The sequence below is a fragment of the Colias philodice genome, chromosome 2 (assembly GCF_061535455.1).
Source record: "Colias philodice isolate Cphi_HAF_F1 chromosome 2, ilColPhil1 Martin Lab GWU primary, whole genome shotgun sequence".
NCBI lineage: Eukaryota > Metazoa > Arthropoda > Insecta > Lepidoptera > Pieridae > Colias > Colias philodice.
This window is the reverse complement of record NC_143087.1, coordinates 11389426-11412218: the sequence shown is the minus strand read 5'-3', so window position 1 is coordinate 11412218 and position 22793 is coordinate 11389426. Positions and strand designations below refer to the sequence as shown.

Genomic DNA, 22793 nt, shown 5'->3' with positions numbered 1-22793 from the left:
TTAATAATTTAAATACAATTATTTTTGTATTACTAATGCCATTGGTTCCAATCGCAAACAATGATGAGAAATACTTAGCAATTTACGCTTCGTTCGTGACCCAAATCAATAAACATCATTCTTAAAACGTGCTCTACGAGTACATATTATTTTAGTCTTTCAATCCAATGCTGATATATAAAGCTCTTTGATTTGAGCTTTATATAAAAACCTATTTGTTTTACTTTCTTAAGTCTTTTAAAAAATCATTAAAATAATTGATTTGTAAATGATGTTCCACCCTTTTTTAAGATGAACGAGATGGAAAGATTGCCTTTAATTTTACCCCTAGAGCACATACAAAGTATCGCGTGATTAATATAATGAAAAAATCGTGTATAAAATACGTTAAAAATGTACATCCGAACATTCCAATTGGCTTATCTCCTCTATTTATTCTAAGTAAAATTTAGGCCTATATAATATTCTATAGCTACAGAATCCATAGAAATCCCCAAATTTCCATAGTCTGAAATATGATAAATCGCTTTTTAAAACAACATCGAACTTTGACTTGTAAAGTTGTTAAGTTCACCTTGAGCGATTTCGCTTTCCAAGTAAAGACGTGAGGGAATCAACTTGATAATAATAGAAATGTATTTTGCAAGTTAATATACAGAAACATCTGGTTGTTTATTGACAAGTTTGTATCTCTTATATATAAAATTCTCGTGTCACAATGTTAGTCTGCATACTCCTCCGAAACGGGTGGACCGATTCTCATGAAATTTTCTGTGCATATCGGGTAAGTCTGAGAATCGGCCAACATCTATTTTTCATATGTACCACGGGCGAAGCCGGGGCGGACCGCTAGTTTTTATATATTACACATGAAAACACTATAAAATGAATTCAGGCAATTTACTAAGAGCGAAACAAAAAACGACTAATTTTAAGACTTATTTTTGGATTTAAAACGTGTCTAAAGCCGTTAAATCTTTTATTATTCAACGAACAGAAGTAGCTCTAAACTTATTGTAAGAATTTTTTTTTCAATAAACGAATATTATTATATTTACGAATCTTTTCATTATCTTCCTGTTTAATAAATAATATGTTTAAATCAAGGATATAAATTGATTGATTTAATTTGAGGATGAAGCTTTGTCATTATTTCAACTATTCCATCATAAAATAAAGAGTTGAAAGTACAAATACTACTTCAAAATGAACAAATTACTGTACAAATGATTTACAGTACTTCATGAAGTAATAGCTGTCAAAGGATTGTAAGAGCAGTGATGTTGAAAACAATTAATCCGTCAACCATTTCAATTAGCAGTTATAATTCATTAAAAACGGGAATAATGCTGTTTTTAATTACTTTGATATTTATCGCTTCATTGTTTTAAATTAAGTTATTCTTTAGTAAAACAATTATCACTATATACCTAGCATATAACAAAGTCACTTTCTCTGTCCCTATGTCAATATGTACCTATATTTAAACCTGTGGTTTAAACCCTTTAAAACTAGGTACGCAACGGATTTGATGCGGTTTTTTTAATAAATAGAGTGATTCAAAAGTGATTCAAGAGTGATTTCAAGTGGTTTTAGTAAATAATTTATTAGGTTTTAAACAACGCGGGCGTAGCCACGTGCTGAAAGCTAGTAAATAATAAAATCATCTTCAAATCAGCTCTTATAGCTTCTATATTCACTCCATACATTGATAACTTTTCACTCAAGTAACAAAATATATTTATATAACAAACGAGGTAAATATAATAATAAAACTCACAAATACTGGTATACAATCAACATCTCTCGCCACTTAGCAACAGGATTCTGAAGGGAATTACTTTTTGTTCTTATTATATTTATTTTTGGGTGTGATATGTAAATTAAGGTTAAGTTTGGATTGAGAAAATACCTGTTTATTCAGAGCTTTTGTCACAATTTGCTTTAGGATATTCGTACTGAAAGTCGTGATAAACAAATGTACTAAACAAAAATATATTAAAACATATAGGTATTATAAGGTATATGCTCCAAAACATAATCATCTTCCTAGTCAGTTCAAAAAGCAATCAAAAGCTCATCGAATTATTGCTATATGTCTGAAAATAAACCAAAGTCCAAAAAGGAAACAAAAAACTCTTTAAGTATACGTTACAATAAAATAATCTATACTTAATAATAATATAATATTGTAAAGCTGACGAGTTTGTTTGTTTGCTTGTTAAAAATTATTTCGGTGTATGTAGGTCGTATGTAGATAGCCCATTCATCGAGGAAGGCTATAGGCTATAATTATAATAAATATTATCATCCCGCTCCCAACGCAGGAGCGGGGCCAAGAAAGTGAAACCGCGAAGCGCAGCTAGTGTATTAATAAAAAAACACTTACACTTTTTGTTAATTGTTTGCGTGCAACACTCGCGTTATAATTTATTGCAGTAGTTACGCGAATCCACTGTGTCATAATAAATACTTATAAATTACAAAAACTATTATTTATTAAGACTTCGTATCGTATCATTTATTTTCTTCTTCGTGTTTTTTCATCTTTGCTATTGTTGATGATCCATAAAAAGTGTGATAGTATGGAATCGTAATAATAAACCACAAAATTTTATGCATGCAATGCAATAAACACTTAAAATTATCAGATTGGTATCCTATAATATAAGATATTGTATCGTGATCCGTACCTATTTAGGGTCGATTTGTAGAGCTGTCCAAAAGCAATGGTATCATCCCTTTTAGATACCTTACACAATTATTACGTTTATCTTTTCTTTTATTTCATCTGTGACAATTAAGAGCCAGTTTCAGACAGACCGCAGCTAATAAAGAACTACAAAACAATCAAATCATTACAAATCAAATCAAATCATTTATTTATTTCTCCTCACAATTCCCAATCACATAAATTGATCTACATGCATACAAAATTATTAAACAATATGGGAATGAAATTACTGAATATTTTCTTTACACAATATCAATAGACAGTTTTACTACCAGCAATTATAATTGGAAAAATATGCAAAGCGCTATTGAATTTTCTTGCATCATACTGATTTGTAGGGCCATAAAATCTCTCAACGCGACAATTATTTTGCTCCTTAATTATTGCCGTTTGCTACAGAAGTATGTGCTGTGAAATGATATTAATTTATTGGCTATTTGCTGTATGTCAAGTGTCATATAATAATCGTTGGATAATGTGTGATATTTTTTACGATTGAATATGTGGACTACATTTTTGATGTGATTGATGAATTGAAGATTTTATTTATATACCTAGAGTCATTGTTAAAATATGTAATCATAATAAAATTTCATACTTCTTTTCAATAAAAGGATTTGTTTATTTCACAAAGAACCTTATTGCATAATAGTTTTTATGCAGCTAGAGCCATTGCTCTAGCTCTTCTTTCTTATTTAGCATTCTATATCACTTCATAGTATAAAAATGGCTTTCTCTGTACCTATTCTACTGAATACATATACTTTATATTCTAAATAATATACTTATTTAAATCTTTAAAACTCACAAAGAAAGAAAAAAGTTAGAATAAAACAACTAGTTACAACATTACGTAAATAAAATACAAATTCCTTTACTACACAGATTAGCTTGCTAATTCATAGTTAACTACTGTATTCCAAATAAATCAATCCAGAAGCGCATTAAACTGTGTATTATCTAAAATTATATCGCTATACAGATACGACGGGCGGTTAATAAACAAACAGACAGCGAATACGAACGGCGTTTATTACGTGACTATATTTAGAACTTACAATTAATAATAGAAATAATTTGGAAAATCCAAAAGTGCACGCCTCATAATTTTTGTTTAATAATTATTTATTAATTATTATTTTTGTTTATTTAATAACAATTAAACCACATCGAATCAGACCCTGAAAAATGAAAGGGTTCTATTCCTGAGCATACTCAAGCGTAAGAGAAAAAAAAAGACTCGATTAGTAAAGTATTTCGGTCGCTATCGTGTTAACAAGAAAAAGGATCCGCACATACAGACACACGCACGTCCAAGACAGAACTTTTTTAAACTGTTTTTTAACTAGTTTAAATAACAAAAATGACATCAAAAATATCATGAACGTTAAAAATAGTGTTTTTTCTTAATATGTGTGTGTATGTATTATCTTACAAGTGCAATGTATGATACATAAAGACATTTTAAGTTTGAAAAATCAGATGTTTTGCGCGAAGTGACAGTAGGGGTGACAAATCAACATCGAGCTATGCTGCGCTGTACTGCACTGTGCTGTGCTGTGTTTCTTAAGCTACGTTTTTTTAACAATTAAACGATGCTGCGCTGTACTGCGCTGTGCTATGCTGTGTTTCTTCAGCTACGTTTTTTAAAAACGCTGCAGTCTCGAGCGAGGTGCGCTACCCGCCGTGCTGAGCCGCGCAGTGCCGAACTGTGCTATGTTTTTATGGAGCTCTGCCATGCTGCGCTGTGTCGAGCTATGCTAGGTTTGGAGCACGCTGCGTGCCCCTCCATCGCCGCATTAAATTCATTAAAATTCTCCGTATTTTTCACGTATGGTGTGAGGTAACAAGCTATCGTGACTGGACTCTTTTAAACAGAGCGTAGCCTCACACAGCGCAGCACAGCATGGTTTGTTTGTATCCTCATTAAAATATTAAACGAGCGAGTTGACCAAATACAGCACAGCGCAGTACAGCGCAGCATAGCTCGATGTTGATGTCACCCTTAAGGGTGACAAATCAACATCGAGCTATGCTGCGCTGTACTGCGCTGTGCTGTGCTGTGTTTCTTAAGCTACGTTTTTTTAACAATTAAACGATGCTGCGCTGTACTGCGCTGTGCTGTGCTGTGTTTCTTAAGCTACGTTTTTTAACCTTCCTATACTCGCGCGTTGGTCTGTGAGACCGACGAAACACATTTTCGTAATTATTTTTATGCAGGTAAATCCTGTGAAGTCGAGTTCCTTGCTAGTTTCCGGATTTGGGGCTAACTTCATTTTAGTGTAGGTCGCGTGGTCGGCAAAAGTTCACGTGTCATAGCATTTGGCGTCAATCGGTCCATGAGACCGACGCGAGTATAGGTGCAAGTTTTTGTGTAAGTATTAATATTATATATTTTGTACATTTAGATATTTTTGCACGCCTCATAAGCGAAGCGTTGAGGTGGGTACTACTGTCACTTCGCGCAAAACATCTGATTTTTCAAACTTAAAATGTCTTTATGTATCATACATTGCACTTGTAAGATAATACATACACACACATATTAAGAAAAAACACTATTTTTAACGTTCATGATATTTTTGATGTCATTTTTGTTATTTAAACTAGTTAAAAAACAGTTTAAAAAAGTTCTGTCTTGGACGTCCGTGTGTCTGTATGTGCGGATCCTTTTTCTTGTTAACACGATAGCGACCGAAATACTTTACTAATCGAGTCTTTTTTTTTCTCTTACGCTTGAGTATGCTCAGGAATAGAACCCTTTCATTTTTCAGGGTCTGATTCGATGTGGTTTAATTGTTATTAAATAAACAAAAATAATAATTAATAAATATTTATTAAAAAAAAATTATGAGGCGTGCACTTTTGGATTTTCCAAATTATTTAAGACTTTGAATACTTTATGAAGTATGTATAGTAAAATATATGTATGAATGTTGCTCTAAATTACATTTTGACCAATTTTTTAGGCCATACTTCATGATCGATCGAACGATGATCAAATCAGATTGTTGCTGGAAGAAACAAGTTCTGGTTCTGCTATGAAGACGAAAATGACAGTGAGGTGGAAGACAACGTGGAGGTACAAGAAAAGACATACGACACCGAGCAAGACGATGACAATGAAGAGATATCTGAAGTTCCCGTGATTTTTACTTGGGAAAAGATGGACAGACAAGGCTCAAAACTAAGCCAAACATAGATAAATATGTGCTTTGATATGTTTATTATTATAACTTAGAAGTTTATTTTGTTTTGAAAAAGAAATTCTGTTTTTAAAGTGAAACTTTTATTACATCGTCTCAAATAAATGTAATTTTTTACGACATCACATTAGAGACCTCAAAAATAACAGTACTTCTCCACTATTTAATGGATGTTATTATACATATAAACCTTCCTCTTGAATCACTCTATCTATTAATAAATAACCGGCCAAGTGCGAGTCGGACTCGCGCACCGAGGGTTCCGTACAAATAAGTTTAAAATTATTAAAAAAAATATATTATGTGATGTAACTAAAAATTTATGGTTTTCGTAATTTTTCCTTTATCTATGCTATAAGACGTTGCTTCGTACCAAATTTCAAGATTCTGAGTTCACGGGAAGCACCCTGTAGGTTTTGATTCCCTTGCAAGTGTTGAAAATTTGCGGCATAAACGGCTGTATCTTTTGATTGCGTTGGCTTAGAAGTTTGATTTTTTCACAGCTTCAAGGGACAGTAGACCTATAAATTTCAGTAATTGATATAAATTTCAAGTATAAATTTAAGGGTCTTGACAGACGGACGGACGGACAGACGGACAACAAAGTGATCCTATAAGGGTTCCGTTTTTTCCTTTTGAGGTACGGAACCCTAAAAAAAACTGCATCAAAATCCGTTGCGTAGTTTCAAAGATTTAAGCGTACAAAGGGACATAGGGACATAGGGACAGAGAAAGCGACTTTGTTTTATACTATGTAGTGATAAGCTCGACACAGCGCAGCATGGCAGAGCTCCATAAAAACATAGCACAGTTCGGCACAGCGCGGCTCAGCATGGCGGGTAGCGCGCCTCGCTCGAGACTGCTGCGTTTTTAAACAGAGCGTAGCCTCACACAGCGCAGCACAGCATGGTTTGTTTGTATCCTCATTAAAATATTAGACGAGCGAGTTGACCAAACACAGCACAGCGCAGTACAGCGCAGCATAGCTCGATGTTGATTTGTCACCCTAGTACCCACCTCAACGCTTCGCTTATGAGGCGTGCAAAACTAATCATGGAGATACAACCCGCATGCTCTTTAAGTAATGGAAAACGGAAGCCTACTGACAGACAAATAATGCCAATTTATTGCTAATTCATTACAAAAATACACCTTAAAGCTATGGTCACACTAGCGAGTCTAAAAACAACTATGGAGTTTCTTGCCAGTTCTTCTCCATAGATACTGCTTTCGGTGGTAAATGTTAAAAATATGCTATGGGACGATTCAGGCGCTTCTAGAAGAAGTCTAATTGAATAAATAAATGTTTGAGTTTGAGTGTCGCTTGCGATAGCGCTAAATTTACACGGCGATTTGTTCGCGCTTTAAAAATGTTAATGCATGTAAATTCTTTAAGTCCAACAAGAGGGTTACTAGGAATTGATTAGGTACTTGCTGGCTCTTTGTGCAGTGAACTTTGTCCATTAAAATACGGGTTATTATTCAGTTTGGTGCGAACATATTGTTTGTTACGAGTTTCGCTTAGCAACCCAGTTATGGGGTTCGTAGACTTGCAACTTAATAAAAGTTCCCTTTTGTACATACTTTCGCTTTTTTGTTCCGCTGTAGAATGCATAATATAATTAACTGTGTATAGTAATGTAGTTGACCATATAAGGGTAAAGTATTTATTTAAATAGGTTCCATAAATTATAATAAATAATATCTTATAATCATACTTAACTGTGCGATAACCCTATAAAAATAAATGTGCTTTTTTTCAAGAATAATTTCTTATATCTAATAAAAACTCAACCTTAATTTAATAATAATACATATATAAAAAGGTGTTTTATCATTAACTGTTTAATAGTGTCGTTTAGAATCTTGCTGGTCTCTAGTGTGTACATACACTTAGTCGTTAGGCATGCGAATCCTGCCTAGGTCCGGAATTTCCTCTTCAGGCATTTAATGAGGTATAGAAAAAACATTCTTAGAAACTACGACACTGGAATCTTTTAGTTGAATGCGCAAGATATGTTTTTACGCTTTTATCAAAGGAAATATCCTGACAGTAATTTTTGCGTGAATACGACATATCCTTTGGTATTGAGGTATAAGGCAGGGCGTAGGCAAAAACGATCCTCAACTCACGCATGATTCAATAATCATATTCATAAATCATGTACCTAACAGTATTGTACTACACACAAAAAATCGACAAAACGCGTCATAAAATTCACCTCCTAACATTGAAAAGCGCTCCAAAATCTCAGAATACATCTTAGAACAATCTGCGCGTATAAACATTGTAATTGGGGTCAATTTGCACATAATGGCGGACAGATTACCCGTATCCTCGCAGCAAGGCCATCTATCGTTCTTCATATTTAGGTTGCATTGTTCCATTGAATTATATTATTTTTTCAAATTAAATCGTCTGTAGATCTGTTGTCGATTGGGGGATCTTTTGTTCATGAAGGTTAAGGTTTAGATGTTAATTTTTGACGGATCTAAAACACGCTTTATTGTTTCTAGCACTTTCAGAAATTCTAGAATTTTTTAACTAAAATAAAACACGATTTTAACAGTCAATTATTTTACTAACATGCCATTAAAACTTTATATTATGTTTTGCCTCGTATTAATCATATACTTTTCAGTAGGTATATGATTATTCTTGTTTTTATATCTGTCTTGCCATTGTCATTTAATAACTCAAACACAATGGAGAAGCCAAACTGATAATATAAGGAAAAAGCGACCCCGGTTTATTACAATAACGTATATTTGTTATTTTGTTATATGTTATTAAACACTTGACCGTAATTTGAAGCTTACTTATTGAGAAGGTACCTAGCTTTTTCCGCCTATTTTCCCTCTCTTTCTCGTTGTATATATGCTATCTCTCTCGCACACGGCACACCTCCCACCAGGTGGCGCGGCCGGCGCACGATAATGTGCAGGCGCTTGATCTTCTTCATTGATTTGAATTATGAATTTATTAAATGTCGCTAACATTGGAAAATAAGTTAAAGGACCTTGTTAATTGCTATATTATTTAAATGATTATTTACTGCTATTTTTATATTAGCACTAAGGTGTATTCTTGCTCGAAGCAGAATACATAAATGTGGCCACTACTCCTCGCAGGGGTTAGCCAGGTCAAATTCACCCTCGCAGGGTGTCTCTTAAGCATTTTTTGGCAGGCCCTACTTATTTCTAGTTACAAACATCCCTCGCGCAGCTGTCGCTCGCAGGGAAATGGTGCAAATATATATCGGCCCTCGCGGGGCTTTGATTACAATCGTCCCTCACGGAAAAGATGGTGCGAATATATATCAGCCCTCGCGGGGTTTTGATTACAACCGTCCCTCATGGAGAAATGGTGCAAATATATATCAGCCCTCGCGGGGCTTTGATTACAACAGTACCTCACGGAGACATGGTGCAAATATATATCAGCCTTCGCGGGGCTTTGATAACAACCGTCCCCACGGGGAAATGGTGCAAATATATATCAGCCCTCGCGGGGCTTTAATGGCGATTGGTGCAAATATACAAAGGATTGATCATTAAAATGATCATAGATATTTGCTTTTGTCAACGAGGACCCACGAAAGAAGTTTTGGATATGACCGTATCGGATCTTCACTCTTCTAAGGTAGGTAGAAAAAGGTTTTGAAATCTACTTCACAGTGGGCAGTATAGTAAATGACCTAATAAATACAATAAAGGTTAGATACGTCAAATAATGGGCGCATGAAATTGATACTTCGTATCCTAAAAGTTTACGCTTCAGGAATCAGGAAACCACCATTGGTTTACCAATTATGGAAATTGGAATTGAACAAATTGTATTTACCAATGCAAAGCCTAATCACAACAAAGGAAGGCGAGTCGGATCAAATATCATCTCGCAGATGATTTGTGGCGGTGGTTTCGAGGATTGTCACCAAGCCTTGTGTCAACGGTATGTTTGGTATCGTAATTAAATGGCACTAGCCGACCAATTTTCATATACAAACATCGGAAGAGATTTTTTAATCGCAAAGCGATTGAATGTAACAAATGACGATTGATTACGTATAGTTGACCTCTCATAGGCCTATTTTAGTTGCCCGGTCTTGTAGGCAATTTATTTGACTCGTTTTTCAACCCATTTGACCTCATTATTGCACCCATGAGATTTTTCTTCGGGGCTCAAACAATAAATCGCTGAGGGATTAGGATAATCGTTTGTTAGACAAGTTTTTTGTCATCCCACCAGGATTATTATATTGTATAATAAAGTTATATACAACTATTAACGTAAAACGTTTAAGTACTCAACGAATGCTGAGAATACTGACTGTTGAGTTACATAGGATAGAGGATAAATAACGGAAAGTCAATCTTTCCAAACAAAAGCCTCTTATTATTAGATATTACTTGGAACCCCTACCCTTAACGAGAAAGCTCTGCCAAATGACTTCTCATTTCTTTGCTTTGAGGGGGGGGGGGGGGCAATAAATGAAATGTACAGGCTATACGGCTTTTAAAATATAAGTCAGGTAATCGAACTAAACTTTGCTGGTTTAGTTCTTGCTATATCGCTATCCGTGCCTGCTTCTCGTGTTTACGGGTGAATTAAGTTTATCAATAGTCATAAATGCAATGCTATTCAGAGGATATACTGCATTTAAAACATGACAAAGTCTGGTAAGCGAACTAAACTTTGCTAGTTTAGTTCTTGCTATATCGCTGTCCGTGGCTGCCTCGCGTGTTTACGGATGAATAAAGTAATGTCCTGTCTTCGCATCCACAGCTAACTGTCCTATACTGTCATAATCTTAACACAGATTCATTCGACATAGCTCCCCACGAGCTCAGTTCTTCATTTTTGCACTCGCACAACTGTGGACAACACAAGAGCAATGCCTCCATTGGTAGCAGTCACAATCAAGGGATAACTAACCTTAGGCTAGCCATATTACGGATGTTGGAACAACCGACTATATTCAGGGCAATTTTCTTTGTTCAGTGTAACGTTTAGACTGTCGTAGCATTCCTACGGAACAAAGATGGGATCAGATCTGCATCCTTAATGCAGTTAATCGAAAGGAGATACTTTCAGACGACGATAGTATTCAAAACCCACCATATTCCTTAACATAATAATGCATAGTTAAGCTTATAATCTCTCTTGCCATTATGTCAGTTAGAGACCTGAACGACGCGATAGAGTACCGCTATTTCAGTAGTAGTAACACCTAGAAGGGTGAAGGTATTCTGGAAAGCGGAACTGAAGGCCCGGTCAGCAGCATCAGCCACCTAATAGACAGTGTTCAGTGCTGCACCACTATAATCTGCAAAATGACTCTGACGGTATGAAAATGTGGAGTACATTTTCAAAATATCAAATGATATAGTTGGAATAAAAATCCTATTTGCCTCCGTCTATCCAAAAGACATACGGAGTAGCTAGTAGCAGTTGGTTGAATTAGAATAAAGTAACTATAGTTAAAATCCTTTGTTACTGACTGGATAAATTTGGCTCTTTTCCTATCTGACGTTCATATAGCTGTTGACTGCCTAGTGTTGTGCACAAACACTATTATTATAAACTAGCGGTCCGCCCCGGCTTCGCTCGTGGTACTTACGTTTTCTCTACATAAAAACCATCCTCGTACTTCAAGGAATATAAAAAGAATTATCGAAATCGGTTCAGCCGTTCTCGAGTTATGCGCTTACCAACACATTTTGCGATTCATTTTTATATAAGTATAAGAATAAGAAGATAAGTCACGTTATGTAGTCCCGAGGCTTTCGGTATATAAGTTCTGATGTAAATCATAATTATATCTTAAAACCGAATTGATTAAAAGTAACGTACTTGGCTGTAGTAATTGCAGTTTTGGGACACAGATAAGCTCCTTATCATTTTAGTCTCTTAAGTTCAGTATATTTGTTTCCAGTACAGAGTTTATGACCTATCAGTTTTAAATAAATAATTCATGCATTGTACTGAAAGTACTAGCCATGTTTAGATTATGATTGGTGGCGTTGGCTCTAAACATTAATAGATACCGCACGGTTTGGTTGGATGTTAAAAATCTGTATTATAATTAAAACCGTTTACCTGTTTTGATATTTTATTGCCTTATTCAAGGGGTGACCTTTTAAATTTATTTCTGACCCCAAAAGTAAGGACCAAGTTCTCTTCTTGTCCGCTTGTAGCAGGTTGGGTTAAAACTGTGTGAGTTGAGACAGGTGGTAATTCTATGTTAAGATGATTCAATTGTGCTTCTACAGAGTTCTAATTGAATAAATAAAGGTTTGAGTTTGAGGTATTTTTGCCTCGTCGGGATCAGCTGTTGCTTCATTTTGTAAGTAACATCTAAATGCGTAATTGAAAGTCGTTACTGGCGCTTTCGCAGATTTACGCTAAAGATAGTGAAAATTGTAGTAACTTTAACTTTTCAAGCCCAAAAGGTTAACTAAGGTACGCTTGAACCAATCTCATAAGTTCTAATACTTTTAATCATTATGATTAACTTTTTGGTTCTTATTTGATTAACTTTTCATCTGGGATTGTTAATATAAATAATATAAAAATTTGTGTGATTTATTGGTATACTATCTGCACACCTTACTCTTTCAAATAAAGAAATAAGTAATTACTTATGTACCTATTCAAATTCACATTGGCGTCCATATATTGTACACCAGGTGGGTAACAAACAGGTCTCAATAAGTAAGCTTCAAATTACGGTCAAGTGTTTAATAGCTGTGTTTTACCTGAAAATAAAACACATATTAAATACTTACCTATATTTGAAGCTTACACTTAACGTCCACCTGTTGAGGATTTCGACTCAATGAAGAAGATCAAGCGCCTGCACATTATCGTGCGCCGGCCGCGCCACCTGGTGGGAGGTGTGCCGTGTGCGAGAGAGATAGCATATATACAACGAGAAAGAGAGGGAAAATAGGCGGAAAAAGCTAGGTACCTTCTCAATAAGTAAGCTTCAAATATAGGTAAGTATTTAATATGTGTTTTATTTTCAGGTAAAACACAGCTATTACGAAATAGGAGAATAAAATCTTATAACCACATCACATACATTTTATTGTTATATATCCTACTAATATTATAAATGCGAAAGTTTGTGAGGATGTGTGTGTGTTTGTTACTCTTTCACGCAAATAGTACAGTACCGATTACAATGAAATTTGGCACACATATAGAGAGTAACTTGGATAAACACATAGGATAGGTTTTATCCCGGTAATCCCACGGGAACGGGAACTATGCGGGTTTTTCTTTGAACATGCGGGCGAAGCCGCGGGCGGAAAGCTAGTTTTATATAAAAACTAGCTGTCAATGATATCAAACAGGTGTACTACGTAAAAAGCAAGATGATACAATAAATATAGGAAGAGATTATGAAAATCAAAAACTTGGCACCACAGCGCACATAGAACAAAAGATAAGTGGAATGTCTTAAAAATACTGGGTTCGATGTACGCCAATTTCTTTAAGATTATAGGAATCATAGATGATACGAATACACGTGACTATTCACGTTGTATGATAGTTTACGTTGTGTGTGTGTGGAGCTTTTAAATTATGTTTAGGGGCTAAAGACTCGGGCTAATTAGAGTAATTAATGAACTAAATTATTTTTTTTTTGTTAGTATTTTTTACTTTCTTATTTTGGCTATTGGGTGTACTAGCATCTGTCACAAACAAGTTAATTTTATAGGTCTAATATTGACACACCAATTTTAAAAGACGATATACCTACTAAAAATGTTCATAACCTCGTCTTACAAACAAATCGCCTTCGACACTGCTCTACATTTTAATCTTTCAATTTCTATTCTTTAATTTAATAAAACCGTAATAGTACTAACTCTATACTCAATACAATTCAGAACATACAATTATTCTCTAACAGGCACGACAAAAACGAAATCCCGTAACACATGTTCTATTCCTTTTAACATATACATAATGACATTTTGGTGCGTCTCAGTTCAGAAATAGCTGGTCTTCTGGACAATAAGACAATCGACTTGACGCGTAGCATCCGTCTATTTCGAGATATCCAGTGATCTATCTATGTTTAGAATGTTGGACAGTTATATAATTTATCTTTGGAAAAACGTATTGCATCGAATGAAAATCTATTGAAGAAATTATTAAACAAAGGATTGGTTATTAGATGCATTCGTTCCTGCTATAATGAGCTGTAAGCGTTTGAATATTACAGGTATCTTCATTAAGTTTAATTCAAAGGAAATTACGAGAAATTTATGTTTTCCAATTACACATAAAGTCTGCAGTAATTGAATTTAGATTCACCATTTTATAAATATCGCAATATACGGAATTATATTGAGCTCTATATTTTTTGTTAACTCCTTTTTTGTTGCCATCGCAGGCAGATCGTTAATAAGCTTGTAATATACAGGCTTATAATTAACAGATAAGAATAGTGCAAAAAACAGCACGCAACTAAAAAGTAAAACCATAGTTAAACGTAAATAATAATAGTTTAAAAAAACTAAAAAACACGCTTTTTATAGAAAACCGAACTAAAAAATAGAAAATTTTATCAAATTAGTGTATTGTCATCGGTCCTCAATAAATCTACAAAGTTTGAACGAAATCTGGCCGTTTAAAGTGGGTCAAAATCGCGCCCAAAGAAGTCGGTTACAAACAAACATACAAACATACAGGTGAAGCTAATATAAAGCGTGTAAAAACACGCTTGTTAAAGCTAGTTATAACTATAGCAGGATATAATTATGTGGGGTAAAAAACCAGGTTGCAATAGTCATGGATGATTTCCTTCATACTCGTTATTACCTAATGCAAGTGGCACAAATAAAACAACAAGTTATCATACAAATAATAATTGATTACGTTAATGTAATGCATTTCGCAAAACACAAGGTCGTGGTGGAAATTTATATGCCTGGATATAGATTAAAACAGAATTTATATGAGAGCATAAATTAGTTTATTGTATTCCGATACGTTCGCTGCGGGGTTCTTTTAATACGGATAATTTGAATACTAATTTACTTTTTTTTGATCGTAGATTTTAAAGGAAATAAACTAGTAATTAAAATTAATCATATATTAATTATTTATTGAGAGGAAAAAACAATCCCTTTTCTAAACATCCGGTACTATAAAATTACCTTATAAGATACTAGCTTTCCGCCCGCAGCTTCGCCCGCGCAGTCAAAGAAAAACCCGCATAGTTCCCGTTCCCGTGGGATTTCCGGGATAAAACCTATCCTATTTCCCGGGATAAAAAGTAGCCTATGTCCTTTCTCGGGTATCAAAATATCTCTATACCAAATCTCATGCAAATTGGTTCAGTAGTTAAGGCGTGATTGAGTAACAGACAGACAGACAGAGTTACTTTCGCATTTATAATATTAGTATGGATAATTGAAGCAGATTGTTATTAAAATATAACTTTATATAAAAGTAAACATTTTTTATCTTTATGTAGGAAGTGAAGACTAAATGAGTTTTTAAATTCATTTTCCATTTCATTTATAATTGCTCGCTATCCAATTAGAATAATTAGTTGGCATAAAATAAAGTTTTAAAGGTTTACTATGCCTATTTTTACAGGTCATTAAATTTATATTTATTTGGAAAATGAATTTTATTATAAACTAGCGGTCCGCCCCGGCTTCGCCCGTGGTACATTTTTCGCAATAAAAGGTAGCCTATGTTCTTTCTCAGGGTCTAAAGATTGTCTGTGCCAAATTTCATCAAAATCGGTCCAGTAGTTTAAGAGTGAAAACCATACATACATACATACATACAAACTTTTCCTCTTTATAATATTAGTATAGATGAGTTTTTCTACATACTAATTTGAAAATTTAGTTTCATACTTCTGTAATTTTATTAATATTTTCACTTTATTTATATACCTACCTAATAACTTTTTTGTATTTCTATATTATCAAATACTTATTATGGTGTATATTTAATAACACATACCTTCCTTACATTTCTTTATTTTTTGCTTCTTGTTTTTATTATCGACTAGCTTTCCGCCTGCGGCTTCGCCCGCGTTTTCACCCGCATAGTTCCCGTTCCCGTGGGATTTCCGGGATAAAACCTAGCCTATGTTACTCGTGGATAATGTAGCTTTCGAATGGTGAAAGAATTTTTAAAATCGGTCCAGTAATTTATGAGCCTATTCATTACAATCAAACAAACAAACAAACAAACAAACAAACACACAAACAAACTTTTCCTCTTTATAATATTAGTGTAGATTCATTCGAACATAAATTGTATTTGTTACAATACAGTCTGCTATATTTTCTAGGTTTAAATTGCATAACATAATTTACGACTCAATAAAAAATACAAAGCAGTCCAGGAAAACTGAAGTTTCAGCGTTCGCAATACTAAATAAAAATAGCAAATAATTTAGTTTTGTATCAACAGGTTAATCAACAACTTAGTCGATTGCGAAGCGGCAAATATTTAAATGAAACATCTTAAATTTTTCACTTCGTTTTTCAGGTTGATGAATTTCTTTTCAAACATTCTGTAGTCGTTTATTTCTTTACCGTTTCAATATTAAAATCACCAATTTATAACGTTCAAAAAGCATTTAACCAACTACAAATAACTTACGTGATATTTTGATGCGATCACTAGAAAAAATCCTTGCACAAACAAAAAGTTCCAATAAAAATCACTGAGCTCTCACGATCAAAAAATACACACAGACAAATCGTTGCACATTAACATAACATGAAATTTGTATGGAAAACGTTTCGTCCCTTTAGTTGTAAGAACGGCACCGATATATTACGGGCGCGTAAATTTTCGCGGGAAATGGTTGCGGAGCGAAGACGTCCCACCCACGTGGCTGCCAGAAATCAACTAAGGCACCGATTCACCTGCAATGCGTGCGCTGATCGGCTGCGCTGGAAAGAGAGCACGTTACATAATATGATGTGCGTGCGAGCGAGACGGCAGCATCGCACGTGCTTTCCCCCCTCCCCCCGCCCGCCGCCCGCCCCGCAGGGTAAAGCCGGTTTCAGGAAAGGGGCGCGTTATTACAAAGCTTCAAAATGAAAAGGTACGTATTTGCATTATGGAGCGTTGGACAATAGGTTCGGTTGATGCCTTTTGTTTGCTGTTTCGAATTTCGCCGCGTCTGATATTACGGTTCGATTTTTATTATTTTATCTTTAGTGGCTTCTGTTATTGCCTCGATTTTAAAATCTTATTACAATAGGCGGTAACGGCGGCTGAAAACATGAGAGCCTGCACACACTAGCGTTACGTACACATGACATGGGTACGTCCTAAAAATGCTGCACGCACGCATTTGCGGGTTATATTTTTTTTGACGTGACAACGTCTTATAATTCGATAGAGCCAGCTGCACGCACGAAAAAACATGACTCATGCGGCGTTACCTCGCTCTGATGCGTTCCATGTAAGGCTTGCAGTGCAAGCGAGAGCGCGGAACGAGCGACAAAGAAGCACAATTGGCCTTAAGACGTTGTCACGTTCAACTATCGTCAGTAAACCGACTTTACAGACATCCAATTTTTTTTCTTTTCTGTAGTAATTTCACTAAGAACAAATTGACTAAAGAAACAAATCTTAACTTTTTCATATATTTTGTATACAGGGTTTTACGGTAAATCTGTATTTTGCGCAATGGAAATTGATTGTAGAGCACAAAAAAGCTTCCTAATTTCATTTCATTGCTTTCACGGTCCTTTGTTATCATAATAATCTTCTTATCTTATATATAAAAATGAATCGCAAAATGTGTTGGTAAGCGCATAACTCGAGAACGGGTGGACCGATTTCGATAATTCTTTTTTTATTATATTCCTTGAAGTACGAGGATGGTTCTTATGTAGAGAAAACGTAAATATGTACCACGGGCGAAGCCGGGGCGGACCGCTAGTAGGTATATGTATAAAAATTAATCGCAAAATGTGTTGGTAAGCGCATAACTCGAGAACGGCTGAACCGATTTCAATAATTATTTTTTTATTATATTCCTTGAAGTACGAGGATGGTTCTTAAGTAGAGAAAACGTAAATATTATGTAGGTACCACGGGCGAAGCCGGGGCGGACCGCTAGTTATTAATATAATTACATTAATAAGAGCAGAAGAATTAATTGTATATAGAATTATAAAAACGTTCAATAGAAAACATTTAATATCCAATTTATTATTTCTGTCAACATTTCAGTGAACATTGTACAACTCATACAAAATATACATAAATTAAACCTCATGAATATAATATAATAATATTATTATAATAACTGCGTACATCATAAATTTAATAGCAAATAAACTTCTAGATTACTTAGAAATATACGATAAAGCGTGATTTTGTCGATAAACTATTATAGATGTTAACTACGAAGTGACGTCACCACAATTAACTAAGCGGATATATTAATATTGCTATCATCATTTGAGAATTTATACTTATTGCTATAGAATATGCATTTAATTTTTCATCTAAACACTTGGTATGGAAAATTCTTGTTAACAGTCTATACAACGAATTAACTACTGCTTCTTATAGTACCTACTAGACAACTACAAGTAGATAAATATTAATTTAACTGTATCATAAGTAGTATATACTTTACTCCAAAAAAAACCTGCATATGCATTTTGTACTGACTCTATTTTCTTTCTCTAATTCTGCCAGATATTTAAAATTCGATCTTATCACCCATAGGACTCTCACGCGTGTTCCGGTGCACGTATTCGACAACCATAGAAATCTAATGTTATTTAGATTTCTATGTCGTCAACCCTAAATTACACAACAAACCAACAATTTATTATCATAACGATAAACAGAAGGTAATAGGTACTAAAAGGGATTTAGATCCGGGAATTCTTAGATTATCTCCTTTACAATAAAAAATAAAGAATAATCAAAGTTCATAAACGACAAAATAACCCGAATTGAGAATTCTCCTGCTTTTAAAAGACGGTTAAAAAGAACTCACTGCGTAACCATATATATATTATATATTACAAACCCGTATGTTACCTTAGTTTGTTACCATGGCAACGGAACAACGACATAACAATAAAACGATTATATGTATGAATACACCCTTCACGAATGTTGCCTTAGAGATTTGTAGTTACATTTATATTGTGTTTTCGAGAATTGCGCTATTTCAACTTTATGGCTGTTTCACTTTGAGCACTGGTCAAAGAATTAAAATAAATTATTTTTGCTCTACAATAAATAAAAATTTACAGTAGATATAATTATTAGAAAAAAATTTCTACCGTGTATATGAATACGAAAGTAGCTCTATCTTTCTACATATTATTGCAATTTACGTTGCAACTACAAAACAGATTTTGATAAAATTTGGAATGTAGATAGACTCAGCCTTGTGTAAGGACATACCCTACTTTTTGTCAATAAAACAAAACTTTAGAACAGTAGAATAGGGGTTGATTGTCACGCGATAAGAAGTGCACGCAAGCGAAACCACGGCATAAAGTTAGTCACTACACATATAATATTGTGTAGTGACTAACTTTACAAACATACAAAGTCATTTTCCGCCGTCTGTGTAACTGCATGCTTAAATCTTTAAAACTTCGCAACGGATTTTGATGCTGTTTTTTTAATAGAAAGAATTGGTTTTTGTATATAATTTATTAGTTTTTAGATAAAGCGGACGAAGCCGTGAGCTGAAAGCTAGTTAAATATAAATATAATTTGGTATATAATCTCATCCAGATGTATCTTCATAGCATTAGGAAATATATCTTATTCAAGATATACTTTCTTAATATGGCTTAAGAATTTGTTGGCCTTTTATTCCACCATTAGCTAAAAGCTCTACTATATCAATGGTAGGAAGATCTCTTGGTAAATTAAAGAACAGCTGTATTTTTATCAAAACTCTCCTAACAAATATTGAACAGACGTTCAAACTCTATCAGATACTGTAACTATAGCCTCTAGATTTTAATGTCATAATAACTCGTTCGTTAGAAGCAAACAAAAAAAAAAACAGGACTTTCAAAAAGTTCCCTACGCAGATACATGTCCTCATAAAATGCAGAATACTTCAATGATGACATAGCCCCATATATTTATACAAGGAAAATATAAACTATAATATTATTACAGTCGTGATCCATTCAACGCAGATGGTATAAAAACAACTAACGTGCATCCCTATGACGTAATAGTTACAAACATTCATTGTACTTGATGATCTTATAAGGAATAATGCAAAACTAATCATTTTGTAAGTACTTGGTGTAAATTTATCGATGACGCGCTTAGCACTTTACTTGTAAATCCTTTTATGCAACGTTTAAGCTAATCACTATTGCTTATACGATGCAGTTATAGACTTATATGCTATAGTTATATACTTATATAAACACTAGATGCTCCGCGCGGTTTCACCCCCGTGGCTCCTTTCCAGTTGGTCGTAGCGTGATGATATATAGCCTATAGCCTTCCTCGATAAATGAGCTATCTAACACCGAAAGAATTTTTGAAATCGGACCAGTAGTTCCCGAAATTAGCGCGTTCAAACAAACAAACAAACTCTTCAGCTTTATAATATTAGTATAGATTATTTAAAATTATAATTTTTCTGCTTGGATAAAGCCAATATTATAATTTGATTTTTTAATAAATTTGAATTTTCTGTTAACTATAAATTTCTATCATTGGTGTAGAGCCAAATTAATATTTAATTCCAAGTATCTCCTTCCATAAAAATCCAACCAAAAATAGAAAAATTAGATAACGTTTTATCATTCACAACATCTCAGAAATATTTCTTTCACAACTTATTTAAGGTACAGATACCACTACACTAAACTCAATCCTCACACAAAAAAATAAAGCAATCTATAAAAATCCTCAAAGCTTTAATAGAGTAATCCGAAATGACAAAATAAATCTAATAAAACTAAAGCCTATATCACGAATCCAATAACTTGAAGGCAGTAGTATCATAAATACAGGCGTTTCATAACAACCACTATTATACTGGTTCGGTCTGGATAGACTCAAGGCCAGGGATCATAAAATAGACGAAGCTTTGCCACAACGCTGGGTCAAATATATCATTTTGGAAGCTGAGAATTACCTACGTGTATGTATGGCATGAAATGGAGCTTGCTTGAACGCTAATATTCGACTGACAGGTTGGCTTGGTTGGTAGTGGCCCTGCCTTCCAAGCCAGAGGTCGTGGGTTCGATTCCCACCCGGGGAAAATATTTGTGTGATGAACATAGATGTTTGCTCTGTGTCTGGATGCTAATTATCCATATATGTATTTCTTTAAAAATTATATATTATGTATGTTTATCAGCCATCTGGTTTCCATAACACAAGCGAAAGCTTAGTATGGGATCAGATGGTGCCGTGTGTGAAAATTGTTCTGAAATATTTATTATTTATTAATATAGGAACAAACAATTTAGGCACACAATACAGGACACATATTATAGGAACATAATACAGATCAGATTTGAAAAAATAATTCAGAGACTGAAAGCAGTGGAGCAATGACGGGAAACCACGGGGCACAGCTAGTCTATTATAAACCTAGTGGAGAGTGGGTGTTATTCTTTTATGCAAAATTGCGTATTGAATAAAGATGGAATTTGGCTCAGGGATTATTATAGTATGGATTTAAATGATTCCTGTTCTCTGTACATTTAGATAAGACTTATTTTATGGAAACCCTCAAAAGCAAAATGAGGTAGGTGTTTTTGGGGCCTTTTGATAAAATAACTACTTCATAGCGTTTTGTTTTACGCAATCATAATATTATATTTCGAAATGAAAAACTTTTAAACTGGTTTAAAAAGTGATTGATTCATCAATTTATAAACTTTTGAAATCGCTTTAAATTTTTCGTTGAGTAAAGTATTTGTAGGCGAAATTAAAATTTAGACAGAACTGTTAACTCACTTAACTGAACGGAGCTAAACATCAGCAATATTAGTTTTCTAGGAATTTCTGTTATTCTGCGCTAAATGAACGAGAGCATAACACAATCAATAACTTCGTTTTTTACTAGAGAAATAATTTTTACAAATACTTTCAGTACTCTTGCAATTTTTCAATACAAACAAATAAACAATAAGAGTTTCAAACATGATTAAAATAGCTAAATTATTATTTAAATATAAAAAGGGAACATAATTGACGAATAATTTGTAAAAGAAAAAACAATAAGATACAACATAGTTTCATTACTTTTTGACATTCCACTACAATTTACAAACCAAAAATAATAAACTCCGTGTTTTTTCAATTTATTTTATTTATTTATTTATTTATTTAGAAAAAAAGCTTTCACATTTATTTAAAACACAATTTTGCGATGTGAAACCATACGAGGTTTGTAGCAAAAGTAAAATAGAAATTAATTTATTAATGACTAGATTTCCGCCCGCGGCTTCGCCCGCGTTTGCAAAGGAAAACCCGCATAGTTCCCGTTCCCGTGGGATTTCCGGGATAAAAACTATCCTATGTGTTAATCCAAGTTACCCTCTATATGTGTGCTAAATTTCATTGTAATCGGTTCAGTACTTTTTACGTGAAAGAGTAACAAACATCCATACATCCATACAAACTTTCGCCTTTATAATATATATTAGATTTTTCTTATAAGAAACAAATCTTTCGTCGTTATAACATGAGCGGAAATTCTTATAATTTCCACGAGTAAATAATCGTTCTGAAACATGATTATCCATCCAAGATATACGTACTTACCTACCTAACTAGGTAAAACCACTATCAAAAAACTATGGTATTTAACGTGACATTAGCACAGGTCAAG

The 22793-nt window shown here is 34.0% G+C and overlaps 1 protein-coding gene and 1 long non-coding RNA gene across 7 annotated transcripts in view; one reads left to right on the top strand and one right to left on the bottom strand.

Annotated features, from left to right (window-relative positions):
• LOC149490773 (uncharacterized) overlaps positions 1-22793 on the top strand; it is an 819148-nt gene that overhangs the window by 337937 nt on the left and 458418 nt on the right. The window lies entirely within an intron of this gene.
• Positions 1-22793, bottom strand: part of LOC149490796 (pseudouridylate synthase RPUSD2-like) — a 376734-nt gene that overhangs the window by 135988 nt on the left and 217953 nt on the right. The window contains exon 1 of one of the 6 annotated variants that reach the window (XM_089709014.1): positions 16586-16852. The exons of 4 other annotated variants lie outside the window; for them this stretch is intronic. The gene's annotated coding sequence lies outside the window, so the exon portion shown is untranslated. Of the gene's footprint in view, positions 1-16585; positions 16853-22793 lie in introns of those variants that run through there. One more of the 6 variants, XM_089709005.1, reaches the window with a different exon arrangement.